Source organism: Cupressus sempervirens, chromosome 5 (assembly GCF_028749045.1).
Source record: "Cupressus sempervirens isolate cs-2001-9-10 chromosome 5, ASM2874904v1, whole genome shotgun sequence".
NCBI lineage: Eukaryota > Viridiplantae > Streptophyta > Pinopsida > Cupressales > Cupressaceae > Cupressus > Cupressus sempervirens.
Window position 1 is genome coordinate 503,239,073 of NC_143122.1, and position 17,826 is coordinate 503,256,898.

General features: G+C 34.9%; 1 protein-coding gene across 1 annotated transcript in view; it reads left to right on the forward strand.

Moving 5' to 3' along the window:
• Positions 1-17,826, forward strand: part of MGP2 (MALE GAMETOPHYTE DEFECTIVE 2) — a 66,716-nt gene that overhangs the window by 16,073 nt on the left and 32,817 nt on the right. The gene's annotated exons all lie outside the window — the stretch shown is intronic.

Below are 17,826 nucleotides of genomic sequence, written 5' to 3' on the forward strand. Positions count from 1 at the left end.
ACTTGAGCAGTTGTCCCCATCTTTGTTGCAAGAAGGTGAAGGATGTATTGCACAAAGACAAGGTCATTAGGTGCTTTATGTCAACTTTCTGCCTTTCTTCATGTGAATAGCCTTAAACAAACTCTAGTTGTGCTTGTATCTAGAAGAGCTGCTAGGCTGAAGGTTTGAAGTGATCCACCTTAATCTTCTCACCAAACAGTTCTGAAGAGGGCATTTAAAATTTTGTAAGCAAGCAATAAATGTAGCTTGTAAGCAATAAACACAAGTGACAATTGAAGATTCAATTATTTCATTACCTGGTACCTAGGTGTCTCTGCCTTAAATAGCCAGTGCTGAAGTGAAGAGCCTCCATTTGACTTGCTTGTGATTCAACAACTCCATAATGTTCAGATTTCTGATCTCAAGTTTCAGCTTAAAGTTCTATGCCCATCATAACCTCCCCATTTAAACCCATGAAGTTCTCTAAGAAGGGTGAAAAATCAGGTTTAGGAGAGTACCCCATTGCATGAATGGGTTGCTAGAGTTGATTGTTCTACCTCTGACCAACGATCTCATGCTCTTCATAACCTCCCCATTCATATCCATGAAGTTATATGAGAAAGTCAAAAGGGTTTGAGATAGTACCCCATTGCATGAAACAGTTATTGGAGTTGATTGTTCTACCTTTGATTAATGATCTTTTATTTTTTCATTGGTAATGGATTTTGATATTTCGTTTATATTGAATTAAACCATTTCATATGTAAAGTATTAGCATGAAAGCTACCATAGTATCAACCCAACTTCTAATATGAAGAAACTTTGGAAATGATAAATAACAATCCTTATGCCATGTGGTTTTCTTGTAAATTATGTGTTCAGATCTATGCCAAATTTGTGACAGGTCTATTGCATAATATTGATAGCAAATAAATGATAAATGAAACACAAAATAACGTTTAATCTTGTGAAGGAAAGACAATATAATATCTGAGAACAATTGGCCATATAAATCTGAAAAAAGAGCTAACAAACAGTCAAAATCAAACCCTATGTATTTATTACAATGTTGCCAACATTCATTCATGTGATAAATGGAACACAAAATAACATTCATTCCTTTAAAAGAAAGTCAACAATCTGCCATATAAATTTGAGAAATAGTTATAAAACAGTTAATCAAACTCTATGTATATATTACAATGTTCCCAAAAATCTGGTACAAACTTGAGGAAGGGTAAGATTGCAAATTTAATTAAAAATTCTCTAATCAAGCTCTTCATAAAGCTCAGAAAATCCTTCATATGATGCAATTTTGACTGCTCCAAAAATTGTTAGAGGTAGCACATAAGATCACCAAATAAAAACTCAAACCCTGTAATGATATGTAAATGGATATTGAATGATAGAATTAAGAGTCTGTATCAAATATATTATATTATATTGAAAAGTCATTTGCGGGAGTAAAATAATGGTAATAAATTATTTCAGTGATCTTATGTTTGTCTATTTTTGCATACAAGCAACCATTAAATGCAACAACACACAAGATGAGTACAAAACATAATATTAAAATATATGTTTAATTATGTTCGAAAATTTTAATTAGAAACTTCTGCCAATCAATTTTACATCCACTTTACATGATTATGATACAACTATATCATGTGAATAACAATATCAAGTTTTTATGATAACTTTCAACATATTTTCTATATAATTAGAAAAGTACCTTGCCACACAAAAAATAATAATGCAACTCACCAAAGATAGTTGCAAAAACAACACATAGTAATGGCAACGAATCAACCGATTATATTGAAACTCAAGTAGAGGTAAGAGTAATTAGAACATGCTACCAAATGACAAAACATAAGCTATGATATGGATGCCAGCACACAAAGATATTACACTTCAGCAAACTGTCCCTACCAATATGCAACTACATAGCAGCCCATACCATGCACAAATAAAGCATTCTTTGGTCTGAAAACAAGGGCAGGCTTCAATATAGCCAAGGCATGGAGAGTTAAATAATGCCTTGAAGAAATGTTCCCCATATGCCATTGCATTTTAGAGTCAATTTTATGGGCCAGAATCTCAATAAGAAGAAAATGTGACAACCATTGAACTGCATGTGATTTTAACTCTTAAATACCTATGACTAATAAAGACATTAGTAACTATGCTGGCCCTTGGCCAGAAATTTGACCCAAAGAGTGATGATAAAATGATGCCATATGCAAAATTACTTAAGATTGCAAGCACGTCTTAAAGACAAGTTTCTATACGACAGTCAAAACATATAATTTGACCAACAGAGCAAGGAAATTCCCTGGCAAAAAACGAACACAGCAATATACTCCAAAACAACAATCCCAAACACAAACCTTATTAAATACCACGCAGAGGTGTACAATGTTGGTATACAGAAAGCCTGGATTGATCTTATTAGCTGGAAGAAACTGACACATGGAAGAAAGAATAAGGCATCCAAACACTTATAAATTTATTGGAAAGACAAATAGAGGTAATGAAAGGAAAAAGATGAAAGAGAACACTTGGAATTGAATGCCTCTTCCTCTGTAAGCTAGCACAGAATGGCTATGTTAATATGTCATGACAACCATCGAGGAGTAGTTGCTGTATATTTTTTCTATCATAAGAATTTAAATATTTTTTTGCTTTTTATTTCTGCTTTCAAAATTATTTGCAAGTTTAAGGCAATTCATGTTCAATATCTTTTCCCCAGACAACTAGGGTTAAAGTATAACAAACGTGGATGATAGATGATACTAAAAAAACTGAGGATTTTGATAAGCCAAAAAAAGAGGATAAGAAGGGGGTGAAAACAAGGTAACTTGCTACTTGTACTTTTAAAATTGTTTGATTAATTGAAGAAAAAAAGGAAAAAAACAGTTTGAAAAGTTTTCTATCACCGGAAAAGAAAAACTAATGGCAGAGAGGCTGACAACTATCTTGCGAGTAAAGTCATTTCTGGGAGCAAAGCTCCCACACAGAGGATATCAGCTTAATTAATAATAATAATAAATGAGGACATACATAACTTCTGATGTCTAATATGAACAAAACTGGTGTCTTCATGGATGTTAATTAAATAATTATAAAATATATTATTTCATTTTTTACATGGATTTAAAAATTAGGCATCCTTAAGGATGACAATTTTTTTTTTCAAATTAATCATATTCCACATATTGTGCTTAACTATTTACTATTATTTCCATTAGCATAATCCCTTTGCTATTAGAATGATGGGTTTATAAGAGCTACGATCACCCATGTATATTAACTTAATTGTATTGTCTTTTCCCCTGATTTTTTGTGTGGAAGTCTAATGTGAATTCAATTTTATGTATTAGTATAATTTAAGTGAACATTCGAGAGGGATTATTATTCAAAGAAAGGTTTTGCTGAAGGGAATTTTATCTAATATTATATAAAAACATATATTTTGATCTAACATTGTAACAAGATAATTTTAAAATTGTATATCTAGAAACCTTGGAGAGGACTCCTACTAACCAGAAGTGCATAAATGCATTGCAATTTTTCTCTATTAAATTATACTACCCGACATGTGACTTATAATTAAAAAGTGAATCTTATTGTGGGATTAACTAGAATTGATTTTTTTCCATATGTTATCTGTTTAGGAAGGAGTAAAAGCAATATTTTATATATATGATGCCTGACAAGTTGTAAAGACAATGTAAATAGAGATGTATGAAGAAGGTGAAAGAAACCAAATCATAGAATTGTGCATACCTAAAAGATTTGATGAGTAATCATGTTTGGGAACAGTTCAATATTTTATTCTTTTGGAATTTACGGCACAAGCAAGGTGGAAGAAAATGAATCCTACTTGGAAATGTGTTTGATGACCTCATCATGTTTGGGAATTGTTCACCATTTCATTCTTTCAAAATGTAGAGCATCAACTGCTCAACATTTTAATCTTGTTGCTGGCTTCTGAGTTAGAGTTTGATGGGCTGAACTAGCTAGCGGCAGCAGCATCACAACCTTAACACACCACATTATGAGTTAAAATTCATAGACGAAGGGATCACAGCATCCCTATGACCATTTATTGAGGGTTTTATGGAGGAATAGGAGCTGATCGCAGACAAATTTTATCATTCTAGGGTTATAGGGCTGAGCAACATCATATAGTTCAGGTCAAGGCTATATTGATCATCTGTGAGACAGTGAAAGGTCTGAGATACCATGAAGTATGCTCACTTTTGCATTTTCAGATTGGTATATTTATATTTGCAAAATTCCAGTGCTCTGCTTGAATAAAATAAGTTGAGTTTCCTATATTGTTCATTCCATTTTGATTACTGTTGTTCAAGGGTATCATAAGCAACTGTAGTTGTCTATATTTATACTATTTCATTAAACCAAAAAAAAAAATCTTTTAGGGACATTACATTTTTCATCAGTTAAAGAAAATTTAAAAATAAACTTGGAAAAATTAGTGAATGATTGAGGTTATAATAAAATCCAGAAACCTTCCAGGTTCCAGCATATAAAGAAACTTAAAACTCTTTTGAACCAATTTCAGATACCATTTCTTGTGACTATTGGTTTCTATTATGGAGGAGTATTGCATTCTTAATGAATGTCTATTGATTGAGATAGTCGCAAACCATTATTTAGTAGTTAAGTTTATATTTTTCCCAGAAACACTATATTATTTTTCATAGTCCTTTCTACCTTCAGAAAATTGGTAGGCAGATATGTTTCCTAACTGTTTTTTTGTCTTACTCTTCATTGATAACTTTATTGTAAACAATCCCAATTTAAGTCATGTTATCTGATTGCCTTCTTTTTTAATGGAGCATGGTTTTAGCGCCCTCATGTGGTATTGTAGCTAATTTATTGTTTTTTTTTGGCGAAACATTATATTTATATTATTAATAATTGGTTCAAAAAAGCTCCTAGAGAAAAGAACCGGAAAAGAAAAACTCAGATCATTGCCTGATACAAAAAAGGATTCATAAGAAGAAATACTGCATCAAGAGAGAGTATCTATTAACACTAATGAATCTTGTCCTAGAGATTCCCAAATCGAGAATATAGTGATTACAAAGAGCCCAAAACTCATATGAATACAAGTCATTGTTTGGTGCCAGAGACAAGACCAAGAGCCCAGCCAAAAACTGTCGCAGAGATTACCATCACTGATCTTAGAAAGCCATCTGATGCAAGTGCAATCCAAGACCTTGACCTACATACAATATCTCGAAAGAACAAGTAAGATCCATAAAAGAAGAAACATGTGAAATCATACAAAAGTCGTGATTTACTATCAAATAAAATATGAGAAGGACTCAGCCTACTGCTAAACATATTCTTTTGTCATAATATTAACCAAGTTGGGGAGATCAAGGAGGTTAAGTCGGGAAAGTAAAGAGTTAAAATAATCTCCGTCAGTACCCAAATTAGCCAGACAATCAGCTAAAAGATTGCTTTCTCTATAAGTGTGCATGATGTAACATTCAAAGATTGAATCAAGAAGAGATCATACTTGATGTAATATATACTGTATGGACGAATTATATACATGACGTTTAATACACGCATTAATAATAATGGATGAATCCTCTTCAACATGTAACTTAGATATAGAAAGTGATTTTGCAATTTCCAAACCAAAAAGCAAGGCCAAGGCCTCAGCTTTGTTATTAGTACACTGAGGGAGAGAAGATGATTTTGCTGCAATCACATGACCTTTAAAATCTCTAATGACTATGCCATAGCCCTCTCCTGGATTTTCTCTAGAGGCCCCATCAAAATTGAGTTTGAAATAACCCTCACTTGGAGGAATCCACTTGGTTTGTGCTCGAATAAGAGGAATCTTGGATGGACACAATGGAGCAGGAAGATGAGGAAAAAGCAAACTCTTCCACCGCTGAATAACATAGCCATCCCAAGGAGAAAAAAACATGTTTACCCTTATATTTACGTACTGAAGCATTAACAAGCTCAACAATTGATCTCTCTAATCCTTCAAAAAATTGAGGTATTGGAGATGACGTCTGTCTAAAAATTCTCTTGTTTCTTTCCCACCAAATTGCCCATACTATAGAAGTAGGGATGCACTTCCAAAGACATGAAAACATTGATTTAGAGTATAAGATTGGCCATGCTTGGAATAAATCCCATAGAGAATTAGGTAATGGCATATGGAAATTAAGCTTATTAAGGACAAAATGCCAACAATCTTGGGCAAAAGGGCAGTTTAAGAGGAGGTGATCTGTTGTTTCTATAACTTGCAGATAGAGCACACAATTAAAGGGATAAAAAATGTTCAATCTATGAAGACGATCACTAGTTAAAATTCGGTTCTTTAGTGCAAGCCATGCAAAGCATCTTGCTTTTGGCAGAACTGAGTTATTCCAGCAAAATTTAAAAGCACGATATGTGGTCTATTTATACTAGTTGTTTTGGAGAGCCAAGTATCCTAGTTTAATAGAGTATTTACCATCTTTAACTAGAATCCAAAAGAGGCAATCTGGTTGATTAGACATAAAGACATTCCTTTTAGCTAGTACTTGCTTGAAAGAAGCAACTTGATTGTGGGATATAGGAAGAATTGAGGGGTCTTGCCAAATGACTAGCCCTGTAAACCTATGAATAGCTAAGACATAAGTAGAAAAGGATGTCCCCCAAGCTTGAATCACTATGTTTGAAAAATCCTTTAGAGAATCAATAGTGACAAGGTGTGGGAACCCATTCCATGAATCAAACCAAAAATAGACACTATCCCCATTTTTCACTTGCCATGATATGAATGAAGTAATAACTTCTCGAGAAGCCATCATGAAATCCCAAATGATAGACTCCTTTGGCGGGTCTAGCACAGTAAGAACTATGGAAGGTTCCAAGTTATCTAAATATTTCTCTTATAAAAGGCAACACCATTTGGTAGAGGATTTTTTGTACATTTGCCAAACAAGTTTAGCACCAAAAGCCCTATTGCTATTGGTAATGTTGGGAAGTCCGACACCTCCTGTTCTATAAGAGGTTGACATGGCATGAAAGCTAATTTATTGTTGCATTTATCAAACCCACCTATACATTGACAGTAAAATAACTTTATTTTTCTCTGAAATATAACATTTAGAGGAACTTTTTCTTTTCTCAAACTATTAACTTAATGCCCCTCGTCATATTCCCTCATTTGAAACCCTAATTACATCATTCCCTTTTGAAAATAAGGCTTAATAATAAAAAATAAAAATAAATTAATGAACAAATAAAAAATTAATAATTAATTATTAAAATATACTATTGATATAATAATGGATGAATATTATATATACTAATAGATATAATATTATATATTTTTTATTCTCTGTAATAATAGTTTGTTTGTATTATACATTAATAAAGTTTACATTGCAGAATACAAAAACTAGTCCGGCTCAGGCCAGCAGCCATAGTTCTTTAAAACAAAGCAAAAACCCTCCCTAGAGACAATTCATGGTCTGAAACACCAAAATAGCATCAATGTTCCAGACTTACAAACGTAAAAATGGGCATTCTCCATGCTATCCCAAGTACAAAATGGGCATCCCCAATGCTGTCTGCAGAGAAACGTAGACTTTCACCATCAAAACCAGTAAGCATATCACACAGAGATAAGCCCCCATAGCAGAACATAAACTAATCCATTACAAAAATAAATCTGCAGCATTGGAGAGACTTCAAACAATCTCTTAATGCCTTTGCTGTTCAATTTCGCCACCAATGCATTTGGGCAGCCATGCATTGACTTTAGCTTCTGTGAAGTCCTGGCCACCTTTGACCACTTATTTCTGTTTCTGAGTCACTCTTGTAGCCTAGCATCATCCTCTTCAGTCCGCCCAAAATCACGTTTCATCTTGTCAATGTCTTCATCTAGGAAGTGCATCATTACCATCGTCTTCAGCGCCAACCACCCCTTCCGAGCTTCCCTAAATCTTTTGTTTCTGTGCCTCTCATCAAAACGCTGTACAAACAGTGTGTACTTTGTCCCTTCAATCTTTACCAAGCCACTCTGTTTGTCGCCTAGATTGATTCCCAGTCCTGGGATTGATTTTTCCAGAATTTCATCCAACCCTCTCAACACCTCTTTGGGAACAATGATCACCATGTTCAACCTGATGGAACTCTAAAATTTTGGCAAATTTTAGAATCCCAAACACCATGTCAAGAGGATAATTTTCAGATCTTACCCACTACTTATATTCAAACAATATACTTAAAGATACTATAAGTCATGATGAGGAGAATGCCACAGTGGATTATCTGGGACGACTGCAACACTCAATGCCTTATGTATCACATGTAGTTGGGAGAGAATCTGAGGCATCAATTTCTCATCGTGAAGTTGAGGGACAAACGATGATAAGATCTTTAAGGGAAAGCTTAACACTTTTTTGGAACATAATAATTGCAGCACAGAGAAGGAATAGCCAGAGGACAAAAATAAGCAGTGAAACATTGAACATTGATGTCTCTTGCCATCAAGTCAATATGAACATAAAACATGGATCTGAAGTATGCAGGTAAAGAAAGCATATGAAGTCAGCAATCATCGAGCATGGATAACAGTTATGATTTCAGCAGGCATGATCTCTCAGCTATTATATATGCGTCTTGCTCATAAGATCAACTAAAAGCAATACATTCAATCTGTATAATGAAAGGTTACAGCTTTCCTTGGAGGACTTGATCACTGTGATTTATATCATAATATTCCAGAGCACCATTTATTTCAAAATTTGCAAACTGAATCATACCCCAACCTTTATGGGGGTATAGAATTTGGTGGACCAAAGAGAGCCTACAGCATATGATGTTCTGACGTATTTCGAGGGGTGTTGGATGAAGGCAGCAAGACGCTATGGTCTTGGGAAATTAAAACAATGGAATGGAGATTCTCTTCTGAAGTTAGATCAACTTCCAAACATTATAAACATGAGCATAAGAACACCCCTCAACTATATACAAGCATGAAATTATTTGCGACAGAGGCTGACACAGGAAGTCAGAATTTGAAATGATTGCTTCACTGTACTACATATGGGGTTGTCAAAAAGCAATGCAGTGGCAGTTGTATGGCCACAGTCCTATGTGACTGCTTGTGTTATTTCATGCATAACAGGTGGACTGAAGATGATGATCATGGGAGATTTACAAAACAATCAGTCCAATAAAGAAACACAAACATCAAATGCCATTCTCAAGGTCTTTGATTATAAAGAAAAAACTGAACAACTAGCATATCTGCAGAGGAAAATATATAGACATGAATTGAAAGGCAGTCCCATAAAAATTATTATTGTAACTCTGCAAACTCTTGCCTGAATATCACCATATGTCTACACAGTACAAGTAATGAGGGAGGAAGAATCATCATCAAATGGAGACCTAAATACACTTCAGATTATTTGATGATTTTAATACGCTAGGCATTAAAGGATGAGGACACTTGATCTTATTTCCTGCAGTTAGTAGAGATGGCTGAGAAGTTGATATCTATTAGGAAGGCTTATGTGGATGGCACTCTTTAAGAGCAGATGCAAGTAAGAGGATAACCTACCAAAGATCTCTGTAAGAACCCTATCCTCACAAAGAATGAAGGCAACCCGATCAACACAGAAACCACGCATATTTTGAGGAAGGCCCTAAACAATTATCCACCGTGGAGGCTCGAAGAAGGCCCAGGATCAATGCTTAATGTCTCGGAGGAAAATTAGAAGAGACCATCGTCTAGTCACTTTACGTCACTGCAAAACAGAAATAAACAAAGAACAAACATAGCACCAAATATGTTACACAATGGCCATGGTTTCATTGCCGTAGGTATTGGAAAAAACAAGAGGATGAAGAATAAATCAAGTCCATTGTTGCATGATGTATCTGGAAACTTCACTTGTTATCTCTGGCATCTCTTTGTTCACGCAAGCATGAGATTTTCTAGAATATCAGGGGTCCTATACTTTATAGAATTAAAATATTTGAATAAATCGCTTTCACCAAGCATTGTAGGTTTAAATGTTTATTTATCACGTGAGATATGTCGATAATGAAAAGCCAATAACATTAAAACCTTATGGGCTTATGGCTAAAGAAGAATATTAAAATGAAATGGTAAGGTTATAGAAATTATTTAAAATAAAAGGTGCGATTATACGAGAAGTGACTCTTTATTTCAAAGATCACGTCTTTTAAAACCAAAAGATATAAGAAGAGTGTAGTTAAAAGATGAGACACATTGGGACATCCATATTCTCTTAGGAGAAGTATTTTATATTTTATTATTGTATGGAGGAATAAGGGGCTCATTATGACTTTGTAATATAAATTCTATTATTTTATTTTAATAATAAAATAAAATGTTATTTGTTTATTATTAAAGGCATGGAGATTTAAACTGTGGCGAATCGTCCTTTGTAATTTTTTTTGGAATTCTGTATACAATTTAAATATTGGATAAGTGGACAAGGTCATTTAGCATTTAAATTTGATCATCCTAGATATTGTGAAATAAATAATTATTTCCGCATCTGTGTCCAGTTTGTCTCCCTACCAAAAGAGTTAAAGTTCAATCTGGACTGATTTAAGATTGCATAAATATTTGACCTGTCGCATCTTGATTATTTAATTGTTGGTAGTATAAATGCATAAGAACTTTATAAAGTTATACATGAAAATTCATCGAAGTTGACTCTATTGCCCGGATGAGCAGAGACACTGTTCTTTTTATTATTGAAGTCAGAAAATCTATAACTTCCTTCCTACAAGCTTCAAATCCATTATTATTCAAACATTATACAAAACATTCAATTATTATCCAACATCTAGTTTCAATTTCATTGAGTTCGAGGACCTTGCCAGCCGAAGAACTCTAGAAGTTTAAATTCGCTATAGAAAAACTTTGAACCAGATAGTCGACGTTCGAGGTGAAGGTTAACCCGCTTGGGTGTAGCGGAGCTTGAAGTGCAAGGAAATCGAGAAGTATTCTCGTTTGTTGGCTAAAACTGATTACGAAGTCCTATTGGAGAAGTGGCAGGCTCTTGGATTTCCAATCTACGGTTTTGGGAACCAACACAACCCGATAATGGGTTTATCCCCACCCAATTGTAATGCTCATGCCATTATCATTGAGTAGATACCCGTGTTTGTTATGTATCGATTATCTAGTTGATGAAACATCTCTCCCAACAAAAGCAAGACCCTTTCAGACACTTTTAGATAGCTTTTTGTACACAAAGTTGAACATCTTGTCAGTTCTTTTCCTTGTGCCGTGTTGATGATAAGGGTTTTGTTGTTTGGGGTATGTGAGGGTGAAAGAGCTCTCCATCACCACAAATGTTACAAAGCTCTTCAACAAAATGTACAACCTGAAAAAGAAATCCTCACTGCTAAGTTTTAAGAGCATACAAATTGGTCTATCTCGGTCATAATTGCTCTGAGCGCCAGTAATTGCCTGGCATTTGCACCGAAGCACTAACATAAAGTCATGTCTATTTGTTACCGCCATAAACATGCTGTAATTAATGAATTCTTATTACTTGGGGCCAAAAAAAAGGAATAAATGATTACTATATATTTCCTTCATCCATCCCTAAGTGTTGGAAATCCCAAAGGATGATTTCGTGCATGTTGAATGTTATGCTCAGTTTGATAACTTGTCACTTGTCAACCTCCTTGCCTTGTCTATGCACATGTTATTTTGAAGTCCTCCAGTGAAGCCAATTCATCAGTAATTTGGTCAATGTAGTTTTGCAAGTGCCAAGCATCCATGCCACCTTTAATTATTGCTTTAGCAATGATTTGTGAATTTCCCTCTACATGAAGCTTGTTGGCACCTACTTCTTGGCTGCTTGTATTGCTAGGAAAGCTGCTTCCCCTTTAGCAACATTATTTGTTCCATCCAACAATTGTTTTCTCCCACGTGCAATAAGGTTCCCATTTGAATCTCAAATGATGAATCTTGCATCTGAAGGTTTAGGATTACCCTTCCAAGCCCCATCAAAATTGTACTTCCACAACTCTTTAATGTGTTTTTCGTAGACAACATCAAGTCTCACATCAATTTATGGATAAACCCATCCTAGCTCATTCACAGGCTATATAGTATTATATATTAAGATAATAATATATACTACTATAATCATCTAAGTTACCGATTCAGATGTGGATTTGGAAGCGGATACATGATGTGGAGTTTTTTCTTGGATGTGGATGCGTGAGGAAGCACATATATATAATATATGCAAGGAAATGCAAGAAATATACAAAAACAAATCATTTGATAGTAGTATGACTATGATACTTCACCCTTTATCAAAATTCAAGATATTTCAAAATTCATATCAATATGTGCTTGTTCAACGTAGAGTCTAATCTTAATCTTTAGACAATAAGTTCCAATTGGTCATGTTCAAGAAGATTCCAACAAAGTAAAGACTTAGTGCACGATTGAGGATTCAATCAACTAATATGCACCAGAGTTTAAATCATAAGGATTCACAAGAAAATCGACATTCTCATCATCATCTCCAATTGCTAAAAGATCATTTGAACCAAAAAGGGTCTCACATATGCTAGATGTAGCACGTGCCACACAATCATCATCATCACCATCTGCGAGTGTAGTAAGATCATGAAGTGTTGCATCCAAATCTGCACACTTAGGGGCTGCATCCCAAAGCTGTGTTGTCCCTTCCTTGTAATGATCATTCTTACGTGATAAAAGACACAAGTTGATGTGGACAAATACCAAGTCCTCATCTTTCTTGGAGCCCAACCGGTTGCGCTTCACAGAATGGACAAAAGAGTATGTACTCCAATTCCCTTCAGCAACAAAAGAACTAGCAACCTAGATAGTGGTCACAAAACATACAAATGAAAAGCAAATTAATTTTAAAGAATGTGTGAAACACTAAATTCTAGAATGCAAGTAGTAAACATAAAACAAAAAAATAAAAAACTTACTTGTGATAGGACCTTGATTGCAAGAGGTTGAAGATGCTTGAAAGGTTGACCATTTATGTACCACCATGTGATAGCTCCCATTCTATTTTGGTCCTTTTTTGCAAATAGAGAATGCTTTAATCTTGAAGCAAACGACCCAAATTCTAGGCTCACTTTTTGATGCATTTCTTCCAGTAAGAAGTGTCTTGTAAGAGCTTTGCGGCACCCCTCAACAACCTCCTCATTTGCAAATGGTGAAACTCTACCCAACATACCAAGTACCTCTTCACTATAGTACCTAGGAGATGAGGCATATGCAAGAAGGTGCAATGGGGTAGTCATCTTCTCCCAGCAATGGTGGATGATTGCTTCCACTTGATTGCATAAGGTTTTGCTTTGTGTGAGGTCACTCTCATGTGCTTGTATAGAATGTTTTACCTTCTTAACCATGGTGTCCATGCCATCATGCGCATCCCCCAAGCAAGGTGTATCTTATTAGAAAAGAAGAGTATATTCATGATGGGCTTGATGAAATCGAATACATATGCCACACAAGCCCACAAAGTCTCATCCAAGACCAAATCCTTGACCCTTTTGGCTCTTTTTGAATTTGAGGCCTTCCATATGCCCCATTGATTAGAGGTGACCATTTGGCTCAATGCATCTTTTACCTTGAGGAGCTATCTCATAACAATTGTATGAGATGCAAACGGTCTCAACAACCTAAGCAAGTTAACAATTGAAAATAAAATTATAAATTTTCACTAAATTGCAAATCCATGAAATTTAGTAATTAAAAAAAAAAAAAATTACCTTCAGCAAGTCCAATTTGGAGTATGTTCTAAACGTGGATTGTGACAATTGGTGGTTTGTCACAAACATTTGTATCTCCTCCCCCTCGTGGCATATTTTCTTTACCAATCCATTTGAGTGCCAATATTCTGCATGACCAAGTTAAGGGAGTGTACAATGCATGAGGTCCAAAAGATATGGTCATATTGATTCTCAACCAAAGCACCTGCACCCTTGCAATTTTTGGCTTTGTTTGTGACCACTTGTACCGCATTCTCACTACTCACCATCTCGATGGCCTCGATGAGAATTATGAATCCTTCACTCCCCCCTCACACTCAATAACCTTCAAAAACGTTGCCCCTTTGGGGGACATTGCAATCACATTAATTAGTGGCCAATTTCATATATCCTTCCAACCATTTGACACAATAGTTAGACCCAAAGTTTTCCAAGATTTTTTGATTGGTTGAAGGTTTTTCTTTAAATGTGTCTTCTCTTGTTGCAATAGAGTTGTACGCACCTTTTCATACCCCAAGCTTGTGTAATCAGTTGGTGCTTCTTTGATTGCTGCCACCATTTCCTTCCAATATGGTGATCTCACCAAGTTGAAAGAAAGTCCATTCGCATAGAGGCAATGTGCAATAGCTTCATTAACACGGTCTCTTGCTTCCATTTTAAATGTGGTGTGCAATGAGCCTTTTTTGTGGGTTGAAATTCTCACTTCTTCCTCATCCTCCCTTGATACAGGTACTTGTAGGAATGGGTGTTGGGAGGATACGATTGGTTCAATGGATGCATGCATCTTGCTCATTAAGGATGGATGTTGATAGTAGCTTTTTTTTTGATCTTTTGATCAATGCATCAACAGCTTCGTGTTATCTTACAAATGAAACTATTTCTGCACTGGTCATGCTAGTACCATTTTTGCCTTTGCACATTCCAAATCCTTTTCCTATAGGGCCCATAAAATGAAGCTTCACCCGGGAATATGAGCTATTGAAAGGTTTTCCTTTGTTACTTTCACAATAATTACACTTCAGTAGTATGAGCCACCTCTTGAAACTTGTGATATCCTTGTTGTATGTCTCCACAAAGGAGATCCTATATCAATTTTTTCAGTCCCTTTCTCTCTTTGCCCCCCAACTAAACTTTGACTACCACTGGTGGCCATTACTAACACAATAAAACCTAGTTTTTTGCAACCTATAATAAGAAAATAAATAAGTTTTAATTAGGAAAACAACCATGAACATCAAGCATACAAGTGCACAAAAATAAAAAAATGAAACTACTAAAATAGATGCACAAACTTGCTTCTTTATTTCTTTAAATAAGAATTGAAAAATTACTTGAAAAATCTCTTCAAAAACTTGAAACAATTCATCAAGTACTGAAAAATATTTCTCAAAATACTCAAGAGTGGGATAAAACACTTACCTTAAATGCTTAAAAGTTCTTTAAGGAAGCTATCTCTCACCCTCCGATTGATCCTCTTGGAAAATGCTCGACTTGCCTTCACAATGCAAAATGAAGACCAAATGAGAAGTAGCTACAAACAAAGTTACAAAATGACTTGTGAATGCTTCAACATTCACCTTTAGGGTCGTTTTAGGGTTTCCTTGCAAAAAAAGACCTAAAAAATTGAATTAGAGCACATGCAAATTTAAAAAAACTTAAGATTTTGGCATATTTAAATAGTTTTCTGGGCGCTGGGCCTGCTGATGCCCTGTGGAGGCTTCCTGAAAGCCAGCCATAGGCTTTTGGGAAGCCTCCACACGACATCCGGACGCATCCGCTATCTGCCTTTGCTTCCAGCATCAACCCAGGTGAATTGGTATCTGAGATAATAATATATACAAAATGTATAAAGTAATATATGTACACAAACACACACACACACAGTGACATAAATATTTGATATATTATAATATATATATATATATATATATATATATATATATATATATATATATATATATAATCAATTCTATACTAAATATGTATGAATCTGAATACATACTAAAAAAAAATTTAAAATTGAATTATGTTTGTGTACTTATCACTAAGATAACATATAGCCAACATCATATGAAGTAACAATTTACATCAAACACGGGTAAGTCATACGTATGGTGACTTTGACTAGTCACGGCGTCTTGAAAGGTCTTATCATTTACCCTGGTTTTTGTGTGAGTATATGTAGGATGAAATGCCAAGGGAAAGGGGGGCAGTGAAGGTAATGCTCACAGGGTTTATTACACCATCAATAGATTAAATAATCCATCTGCGTTTACATTACAAATAAGAGTTAAGACCAGTCAATACCTGGAACAGCTGTAACATATAAATTAGAATCTTCAGCCCATCTCCAATCAAATACAACTGTAAGACACAGCCAACATTACATGTAAATATTACAGTCAACATCACACATTAACTTTAAGAGCCAATCAGAAATAAGATAAATAATCAGTAAAACATCTTATATAAAGAACATCAATTCTCAAGAAATTACTATATGAACCATCATAATCAGAACCTTAGATAAACCAGACTGAGAAGAACAAAAGCCGCAATACAGTACATTTGTGGAGATTGTTAGGATAGCAGTTATGCTTCACCATTATTTCACACTAGTGTTACAGTTGTACTTATTCATTACATTGGTAAGAAGATTCAAATATCAGAAGTAACATAGCAAATCTTCATTGAATATCAGCCTTAGGATCATCACATAAGTCCAACTAACAAGGATTGGGACCCATAATTAATAATCTTGCAGATCCTGGTATCAGTGATTCTATTTGAGAGAACCAAAACAAGGATATTTAATTCATCAATCAGTAAAGAGGCAAGGTAAACTTGAAATAATTTCAGAGTAGAGATTGCAAATCCAAAACTAAGGGAGTTTTAGGAGCAAATTGAGCAAGCTCTTACTTGAGGACATCACACTCCTCTATTAATTATTCTATGAAAACAAGAGGAAAATGGAGAGTCCAATGGTGACTAAGGGAGCAAAGTTGATCCAGGTGGTAATTCCACTGAAAATAGTGGGGAAACGTGAACAGGTTGAAAACTGACTAGGTCATGAATTGGTTTCAGTTTAAGTAAGGATTGTTCTTGGGCCTAGATCAATGAACGTATCTGAAAGTACATTTAGTGCACTCCATCTGCACTGCAACAATAAAAGTAGACAAGGTGTATGTAATTGATGAGCTTAAGGGGCTTTCTAATGAATGGTTCATAAGGCACAACACTTGGTGAAGGTTTTGCAAATGGGGTTGCAAGCTTTGGGTTTAACTATGGAGGAAACTCTGTAGTTAAGCGCGCTCAGGCTGGAGTAGTACTGGGATGAGTGACCTCCCGGGAAGTCCCGGTGCTTCACCCCTGTGAGCATCACTTAGAGCCAATGAGTGCTAAGTGTTCCATTTATTCTCATTAGAGATGGATTCATGTTGAATCACTACCAATGAAACATGGGTCAATGAGTTTGACTCAAAATTACACAGTTAAATCCTGATAGCAATATCACAAGGTGTATGTAACTAAAAAGAATGGTCAATATTCCATTTATGGAAGTTGAAACTGAATGATGATCATTATCAACATCAAACCATTCATATAGACCATTTTTTAAGGGTAGTCAGAAACAGAGGAGACCATTATAGTATTCTTAGCAAATGACAAATTGCATATAATTGGCTCAAATTCAACAAATATGTTTGTGACCCTGTCACAGAGTGTTACAGGAGTAGCAAAAACAGTTCCAGCCTTTTCTCAGTATAATTTCCTAGCCATGTTCAATTCTTTTAAGTTAGTTATTTTTATCTTTCAAGTGTCATGCGTATGCACAATTTCTTGCATTTCTTGTCATTGTATTCTGCAGTTGTTCTTCTACACAGTTATTTTTGTTTGGATTTCTTTTCAACATTATCCATAGTATTTTACATTCAGCTCATGGAAATACTCTATATGAATTTTTTCTTTTTTGAAAAGAGGGATTGTGCTACGATAAGCCAATTTCAGATCATTGAATGATTTTTGATTTTTTGGATC